Source organism: Tupaia chinensis, unplaced genomic scaffold (genome assembly GCF_000334495.1).
Source record: "Tupaia chinensis unplaced genomic scaffold, TupChi_1.0 Scaffold000175_1, whole genome shotgun sequence".
Classification (NCBI taxonomy): domain Eukaryota; kingdom Metazoa; phylum Chordata; class Mammalia; order Scandentia; family Tupaiidae; genus Tupaia; species Tupaia belangeri.
Window position 1 is genome coordinate 3,837,840 of NW_006159650.1, and position 9,494 is coordinate 3,847,333.

General features: G+C 40.4%; 2 pseudogenes; both read right to left on the reverse strand.

The window, feature by feature from the left end:
• LOC106734651 (high mobility group nucleosome-binding domain-containing protein 5 pseudogene) overlaps positions 1 to 4,293 on the reverse strand; it is a 5,425-nt pseudogene extending 1,132 nt beyond the window's left edge.
• A 2,368-nt stretch (positions 4,294 to 6,661) lies between these two features.
• LOC102479533 (charged multivesicular body protein 3 pseudogene) lies at positions 6,662 to 7,552 on the reverse strand (annotated as a pseudogene).
• Between the last annotated feature and the right edge of the window lie 1,942 nt (positions 7,553 to 9,494).

The window sequence follows — 9,494 nt, forward strand, 5'->3', positions numbered from 1 at the left end:
TCATTCAGGAGTAGGTTATTTAGTTTCCATGTATTTGAATATTTTTGAGGATTTCTCTTGAAATTAAACTCAAGTTTATTTCCATCATGGTCGGAAAAGATGCTGGATATAGTTTCTATGCCTTTGAATCCATAGACGCTTGCTTTCTTCCCTATGATGTGATCAAGCTTCAGAAAGGTTCCATGTGGGGGTAAGAAAAAATTGTATCTAGTGGTTTTTGCATGGAAAGTTCTATAAATGTCTGTTAAGTCCATTTGAGTTATGGTATCATTTAGATCTTTTATCTATTTTTTATCTAAATGATCTGTCCAGAGGGGATAGTGGTGTGTTGAGGTCTCCACCAATTAGTGTGTTGCAGTCTACCTCCCCTTTTAGATCCAACAGTCTTCCCCTTCACACTGGGACTCAAACAGCAGGCAAGTCTAGCGATGTAACCATTACGCCATCCGGCTGGTTCCTAATGAAGTAATTTTTTTTTTTTTGAGAGGTTTTCACTATAGGGCGCATGCCATTGCCAGACAGAGAGAGACATAGAGACAGAAAGCAAAAAATCACCCCCCAGGGGAAATGGTCACGCCACAATCCCTTCTCCTCCATTCTGTGCTGCTGTGTTAGGTGCATAGATATTTATAAGCGTTTTATCTTCTTGATCAATTGACCCTTTTACTACAATATAGTGCCCTTCTTTGTCTCTTTGAACAGTTTTTGTTTTCAAGGTTATTTTGTCAGAAGTTAGTATCTCGACTCCAGCTCTTTTTTGGTTCTCATTTGCATGGAAAACCTTTTTCCAACTCTTCCCTTTTTAGTCTACGTATGTTTTTATCCACGAGGTGGGTTTCCTATAGGCAACAGATAGAGGGTTTCTGATTTTTTTTTTCAATCTATTCAGCCAGTCTGTCTCTCTTGATTAGAGAATTTAATCCATTAACATTCAGTGTTGTTATGATGTTACCGGATCTGTCCCAATGTGTAAGTTGGCCATTGTCTTGGTTGCCTTTTATTCCTTTGTTTCTGGCTGTTCATTCTTTAGTTTTCATGAAACAGTACTTTCTTCAGGGTTTCTTGAAGAGCTGGTCTTGTGTTGGCAACTTCTTTCAGGTTTTGTTTGAGAAGATTCTAATCTTTTCTTTTCCCATATGAAGGATAATCTTGCAGGATATAATAATCTTGGTTGAAATTGTTTCTCTCTTAACACTTTCAGTACGTCTTCCCATTCTTTCCTTACTTGCATTGATTCCATTGAGAAGTTCAGTGTTAGCCTGATGGAATGACCTTTGTAAGTCACTTGTCATTTCTCTCTTGCCAGTTTTAGTATCTTATCTTTATCTGTGGTCTTTGCCAGTCTGGCTAAGATGTGCCTTGGGGAAGATCTTCTTGGGTTGATTCCATTTGGGGTCCTTTGTATTTCTTGGGTCTGGATGTTTGAGTGCCTCTCTAGACTTGGGAAATTTTCTTCCAGGATTTTATGGAATAGATTTCCCATGCCCTTATTAATTTCTTCACCTTCTGGGATACCAGTTATTCGGATGTTAGGGCATCTAATGGAATCTAGTATTTCTCGTATATTACTCTCATTTTTGTTGTTGTTGTTACTTTTTCTATCTTTTTGGTGGTTTTCTCTAGGTCAGAGGTTTTATCTTCTACATCAGAGATTCAGTCTTCAGTATGGTCTAATCAACTTTTAATACTTTTTCTTTTCTTTTTTTTTTTTTTTTCTGTTTTTCTGGAGAGGTTTAAAAAAAAAGTTTTCTTCTCTCTCTTTTTTTTTTTTTTTAAGAGGTTTTCGCTATAGGGCAAAAATCACCCCCTGGGGGGATGCCCACGCTGCAATCCCTTCTCCTCCTTTCTCCTCTCAGGACCTGGGGCATGCATGCACATGTGCCCAGCATGAGTTTAAGCCACCGGGTCCGGGACTAGAACCACAGTTGACTACATGGGAGTTCAGTGATACAGCCCTTACACCAACTGCTGGTCCCAACTTTTAATACTTTTGAGAGAGTTTTTGGTTTCCTGTATTATAGACTTCATCTCTAACAGTTCCATCTGATTCTTTCTTAGAGTGTCCATTTCTCCTTTCATATTGTGGAAGGACTTCCTAATCTCCTGCAGTTTGTTGTCTCTTTTCTGTTCCAACTCATAGAATTTGGTCACCATGAATGTTCTGAATTCTTTCTCTGACATTTTGATAACTTCCTCCATTTTTTTCGAGAAATGGAAGGGAGTCACTATGTTCTTTTGATGGAGACATATTTCCTGATTTATTCAGACCTGAGGCTCTTCTACTTCTAGCCATTGGGAGATGTATTCACTTTGGAATACCTTTTAGGAGACTGTTTCTTCAGCTAGGAGCAAGTGTGTTTCCCTTTTGCTGTGGACTGATGAGTACCGAAGTCTCTCTTCTGTTGTGTTTAGCAATGTGGTCTGAGGAGGAGTATTCTGTTCAGGTGTCTGAAGAGCAGTATCTCCTTTTTCACAGGTGGTTCAGTAAAAGAGAGGACTCCAGGGAGTCTTATAATACTAGGATATTTCAGAACTGTAATTCTAGACCTGTCTAGCCTGTCTGGGAGAGTGGAGGAAGAGAAAGAGAGGACCAAATAAGAGGAAAGAAATTAAGAAGGAGACTAAAGAAAAAGTTGCTCCCCACACGGTAGCAGTGGGGTCTGCTGTAGAGCTCAGGGTGGTCTTGTGTAGTAAGGAGAAGTGTGAAATTAACAAATGAAAGAAGAGAAGGAAAAAAAAAAGCCTACCTGGTTCATAGAGATAGAGGGTCTCTGGGCCTGGGGGTGCTGGGGCTAGAGCTGGGGCAGGAAGCCCTGCCTCAGTGTCCCTTAGGCCAGGGGTCTGGAGGTGGAAGCAGCTGCATTTCTTTTAAAAATGGGATTACAACTTTATTTTTTTATAATCTAATAATAAACCTGTATTTGGGAAAGATAATTCTAACTCATAACATTACATGAAAATAGTTTGCCTTCTTTATAAAAGCAAATAGAGAACCACAAGAATATTACATGAGGGACCAGCAGTTAGCCTAATGGCTATGTTGCTGGACTCCCATGTAGTCGACTGCGGTTAGAGTCCCGGACCTGGTGGCTTAAACTCATGCTGGGTGCATGTGCATGCATGCCCAAGATCCCGAGAGGAGAAAGGAGAAGGGATTGCAGCGTGGCTGTCCCCCCTGGGGGATGATTTCTCGCTTTCTGTCTCTCTCTCTCTGTCTTTCTGGCGAATGCACATGCCCTATAGCTGGAAAAACAAACAAACAAACAAACAAAAAAAACTCCAAAATAAAAGAATATTACATGAAACTCTTTTTCTTTGTGAAATTATCACACATATAGGAGTAGAATTAAAATTCAAAGATTCAGTATATAACTTAGACAAAATAAAATTCACTGACAGAAGAAAGCACATTTTTTTCTATGTATGCCATCAGTATAATCGCAAAATTTATAGATAAAGGTTTCATGTTAGAAACCTTGTTTCCATCTTCTTTCTCTTTTCTATCTTCTTCCTCATTTTCTTTTTCTTTCTTTTCCATCCTTTTCCTCATTTCCATCTTCACCTTCCTTTCCATCATTCTCTTTTCACCTTTGCCTTTTCCATCTTTCTCCTCCTTTTCATCTCCTTTCACTTTTCCATCTTCTTCTTTTCCATCTCTTTTATCTTTTCTGTCTTCCTGCTCCTTTTCATCTTCTCTTTTCCACTCCCATCTCTTTTCTGTCTTCTCCTTTTTCAAAATCTTTCCCTTTTCTGCCTTCACTCTTTTCATATCTCCTTCCTCTTTTCCATCTTCTTTCTTCTCTCCATCTTTGTCTTCATTTCCACTTTATTCTTTCCCTTTTCTATCTCTGGCCTCTTTTCCACCTTTGCCTTTCTCCTCTTTGTTTTGCTCTACATCATCTTTCAGATCTTCTTTTATGTCTTCTGCTGCTGCCACTGATTCTTTCTTATCTCCTTCCTCTTTGACATCTTCAATTTTTTCTTCTTTTATCTTAATTTCTTTTTCAGGAGCCAATGCCTCTGTAATTTTGGCTTCTCCATTTTGAGCATTTTTGTTTTTGTATTCTTCTTTAACAACTTCCTTGGTTTCAGCAATTGCTTTGGCACTTATTTCTGTGTTGTTGTTGTTGTTTTTTCCATCATCTCATTTATTGTCTTTACTTTCCTTTGAGTTGACGCTCTTTTTGGTTTCAACTCTGGGGTAATGGGTGCAGGCATAGCAGATACTCTGACTGATCTTCTTTTTGGCTCCTGCCTCATATCTTCTTGACCTACAGCCTTTCTTTTGGGCATTGTCGCAGCTCTCTTCAGGAGATCTTAATAGGCAGCAGGAAAAAAAGCAGAAAGCAGTCTGTGTGTGACCGCCCTGAGAGCAACTGAGTTTTCAATGAACTAATTGCAGCATGTCCTCTACTTGCCTCTCCCCCAACATAAAAAAAAAACAAAGATATTCTTTCCATTAATAGTTCTAATTGGGGGTCCAGCAGGTGATATGGAGGTTAAAGGTGCTGGACTCCCACATGGCTGATGGTGGTTCAAGTCCCGGACCTGGTGGCTTGCTTTCTCACTTTCCCTTTCTCTCACTGATCAGATTAAAAAATTAAATAATAACAAGTAATAACAAATGGAATTAAATAAATAATAGTTTAAAAAAAGAAAATACATTTAACTTAAAAAAATAGTTCTAAGTGGGATGAAAGATCTTAGACCTGCAGATTATTTTTTTAAATACTTTTTTTAAGAATTATATATTTTATTTTATTTATTCATTCATTTTTATTTACTTATTTATTTTAATTTGATCAGAAAGACATAGAGAGAGAGAGTGAAAGAGGGAAAGTGAGAAAGCAAGCCACCAGGTCTGAGACTCGAACCGTGGTTGGCCATGTGGGAATCCAACGCCCCCATCCACCACACCACTTGCCGGCCCCAACCTGCAGATTATTTTACTTACGTGTTTTCTTTGAATACTTTCTGATTATTGGCGAAACTTAATGTGGAACATTCCAGTGCTCTCTTTCATTTTCTAAGAGAAAAGCAGAGAATTGCCTCATGTCTGTATCACTAGTGAGCCCATGGCTGTTGGGGAGGCAAGGAGATCAGAAGATTGCATTTTTCCCTCCTTGCTTTTTATTTTTTATTTTCTAACACAGACCTATTAATCAGTTTGGTGTGTTTTTCCATGAGAATGAGATGAAAAGAATGAAGTATGTAATCCTTTGTTAATCCTTGTATGCTCAGCCTATGCATTAGATCAAGCCTCTCTGTATTCAATAGCTGCTCTCATCTGTACCATTTTTAAGTATGCAGTTCAGTAGTGTGGAGTATATGTATAATGTTGCAAAACATAGCTCCAGAACATTTTCATTTTTTTGTTTGTTTGTTTTTTTTGTTTTTGCTATAGGATGTATGCACTTGCTGGAGAGAGAAAAAAATCACCCCTGGGAAGGATGACCACATCACAGTCCCTTTTCTTTCATTCTCCTCTTGAGATTTTGGGCATGCATACACTTGCACCCAGCATGTTTTCAAGCTGCCAAGTCTGAGACTAGAACTGTGCAGTTGACCATGTGGAATCCAACTGCCTTCACCATCACACTGCTGCTGGCCCAACATTTTCATCTTGCAAAACTGAAACTTGTACCCATTAAGCAGCTTCTCATTTTTCTGTCCTCTGTCCCTGATAATTACTATTTTTATTGTCTTTTTTTTTTTGAAAAGTTTTTGCTATAGAGCATGTGCGCTCATCAGAAAGAAAGAGAGAGACAGAGAAACAGAAGGCAAGAAATCACCCCCTCGGGAGGACAGCCACGCTGCAATCCCTTCTCCTCCATTCTCTTCTCAGGATCTTGGGCACGCAGGCACACGTACCCGGCATGAATTTAGGCCACCAGGTCCGGGACTGCGGTAGACTACATGGGAGTCCAGCAACATAGCCATTACGTCAACTGCTGGTCCCGATAATTACTATTTTTTAAGGAATTATTTTATTTAGCTTTATTTATTTACTTATTTTTAATTTGACCAGAGAGGGACAGAGAGAGGAAAAGAGAGAGGTAAAGTGAGAAAGCAAGCTGCCAGGTCTGGGACTGGAACTGTGGACAGGCACATGGGAGTCTAGCACCCCCTAACCACCATGCCACCCGCTGGCCCCAATAATTACTATTTTTTAAAGTTTTTTTTTTAACAGAATTATTTATTTTACTTAGTTAATTTTAAAGCAGAAATTTATTAAAATCCATTTATATAGTGTTTTACAGACCAAAAAGAAAAATGTCAAGTCCTTAGCATTCAGGCAATCAACTCCATTCTTAGGAGTGCTTCATGAGGAAATGGATTTCTTTGCCCTTCCCCCAGTAAGATACTTCTATTTCTTTTTTTTTTTTTGGAGAGGTTTTTGCTATAGGGCACGTGCGCTCGCCAGACAGACAGAGAGAGACATAGAGACAGAAAGCGAGAAATCACCCCCCAGGGGGGATGGTCACGCCGCAATCCCTTCTCCTCCATTCTCCTCTTAGGATCTTGGGCATGCATGCACACACGCCCGGCATGAGTTTTAAGCCACTGGGTCCGGGACGCGAACCGCGGTCGACTACGTGGGAGTCCAGCGACATAGCCATTATGCTAACTGCTGGTTCCCAAGATACTTCTATTTCTATAACTAAATGAAAATGGTGCATTTAATTACACCACCTTTATAAGAATAATCCCTTTGAGATCCCAAGGCCTCATCAGAGCATGAAGAGCTATTAGCAGAGAATCTATTCCAAAATCCAATCCTTTGTGACAGAGGAGTAATGCTAGTGATATTAAGGTGGCAGCTCCTCAGAGGAGTGTGGGTACCTCCAGCAGATGGAGCATGTAGAGAGCCCCAGGCCCAGCTGGGCAGTCCCCAGCTACAGAGTGTGACCAGTCAGGACTGCATGACCTCCAGGGGCTCTTCCTGTTCCACATCCTCTCAGGCAGCCATAGCCCTTGAAGGCTCAGGTTCTAGAAGGGCATTGGTAACTTTACTAGGTGCTTTGCCCAAGGCTCCTGCTAAAACTGTGAACAGTATTTTGTCGATTTCCATTTCTGCCTCTTCCTCCATTTATTCCTGGTTGTCCATGCTTTCCAAAATGCCCTCTAACATCTCTTCTATGATCCCAGCCATCATGATCTCTTTGGACAGCTCCTGCTTGGTGGCCTGGATTTCTGGGATCTTCACAAAATTCTGCATGGCCTTCATCACTTCTGTGCTCTTCTTCTGGGAGCCAGCCACTTACAGGACAGAAAGCTGGTTCTTCATCCTCATGAGCACTGAGTTCATTTGTGCTTTGGATGAGTAGAGCTCACAGCCTTTCTTGACCTGATCATCTCTTTGGCCAGAACTACACAGACATACTTCTGACCCTTCTTGGCAGCATCTTTCAGATTGTTTCACTTTTTCTTTTTCCATTTGGATATTTCTTATTTGCCTGTCAACGACTCTCATTTCCTTTCTTATCTTCAATGACCATTCATTGACCAGTTCTTTGGGTGATTTCTCCTGGGTTTTTCCAAACAGCCCCATGGCAAACTGAACTAATCTAGCCCCTTCCGGCTTTCCATTCCGTGCACCCTGGCAGGTCACAGACAGCTACCTGGGTGGGACTGGTGGATAGGAAGACTAATTTATTATTATTATTTAAAAATTTTCTATGGGGCATGTATGCTCATCAGAGAGACAGGGAGAGAAGGAAAGTGAGAAAGCAAGCCACCAGGTCTGGGACTTGAACTGTAGTTGGCCATGTGGGAGCCCAGCACCTTAACCATCAAACCATCTGCTGACCCTGGTAATTACTATTCTATCTTCTGGGGCAGGGGGTTGAGAAGTTTTTGCTATAGGGCGTGTGCACTCACTGGACAGACAGACAGAAAGCAGGAAATCATCCTCCAGAGGGGATGGCCACTCCACAATCCCTTCTCCTCCATTCTCCTCTCAGGATTCTGGGCACCCATACACACACACCTGGCATGAGCTTTAAACCTCCAGGTCCAGGACTCGAACTGCGGTCGACTACGTGGGAGTCCAGTGACATAATTATTACACCATCTATTGACCCCTCTATTTTCTGTTTTTAAGAGATTGGCTATTTTAGATACATCACATAAGTATTTGACTTTTGGTGACTGGGTTATTAGATTATTGAGCACAATGTCCTCAAAGTTCATCCATGTCATAGCATGTGTCAGAATTTCTTTCCTTTCTGAGGCTGAATAATATTCCACTGTATGGATAAGCCATATTTAGTTTATTTTTTCACCTGTCTGGATACTGGGGTCACTTCTACTATTTGGCTAATGTGAATAATGCTGCTATAACCATAGGTGTGAAAAATCTCTTTGAGACCCTACTTCCATTTCCTTTGTCTGTATACCCCAAAAGTGGGATTGCTGGATGAAGTATTGGTTTCATTGTTTTAGGAGTTGTCATACTGTTTTTCATATATTTTATAATACTTTTTGAATAGTTGATGCTTTAAAAAATCTAGGATGGAGGGGCTGGGAGATTTCATAGTGAGCTCTCTGGAGAAGTTGGGGTAAGGTGCCAGTCTCAACCGATTTTCACTAGATGCCACCACTTATTGATCTTCTCCCTCTTTGTGTCACAGTAAAATTCATCTTTTAAAAAGTTCAGTTATATAAGTCATAAGCTACTGTGCAAGTTTATTTTAAATAATTCAGGCAATATTTTCCTATTCAATCTTATATGCCGATTGTGAAAATGATCTACATTTTTCTCCTGAAAATGGAATATATTAATTTTCTTTTACAAATGTATTAGTGTTCATGCTGCTATAACAAAATACCATAGACTTGGTAATTTATAAAAAGCAAAAATGTATTTCTCATAGTTCTAGAGACTGAGAAGTTCAACATTAGGCATAGGTAGGATGGATATCTGGTGAGTGCTGCTCTCTACTTCCAAGGTGGTAACTTGTTGCTGCATCATTCAAGGAGGAGGGGGAGGCTATATCCTCAGTGGAAGGGATGCAAGGGCAAAAGAGAGGTGAACTCTAAAGAGGCTTTTTTTTTTTTTTTTTTTTTATAAAGTTCAGTGTGCTTGCCAGAGACAGAGAGAGGGAAAGTGAGAAATCACCCTCTGGGGGGATGGCCATGCTGCAATATCTTCTCCTCCATTTTCCTCTGGGATTTTGGGCATGCATGCACATGTGGCTGGTGTGATTTCCAAGCTACCAGGTCTGAGGATCTCAAACTGTGTTTGGCCATGTGGGAGTCCAGTGCCTTAATTACCATACTTGCAGGCCCCACAAACTCTTTTATAGGGCATTAATTAATTCATGATGGTGGAGCCTTTGTGATATGAGCATTCTCCCTAATGCCTCACTTCTTAATACTGCCACAATGGGGTTTAAGTTTCAACATAAATTTTGGATGGGACACACATTCAAACCAAAACCATAAATACTGTAGGATTTGCTCAGATAGCAGGTATCACTCTTATTGTGGTG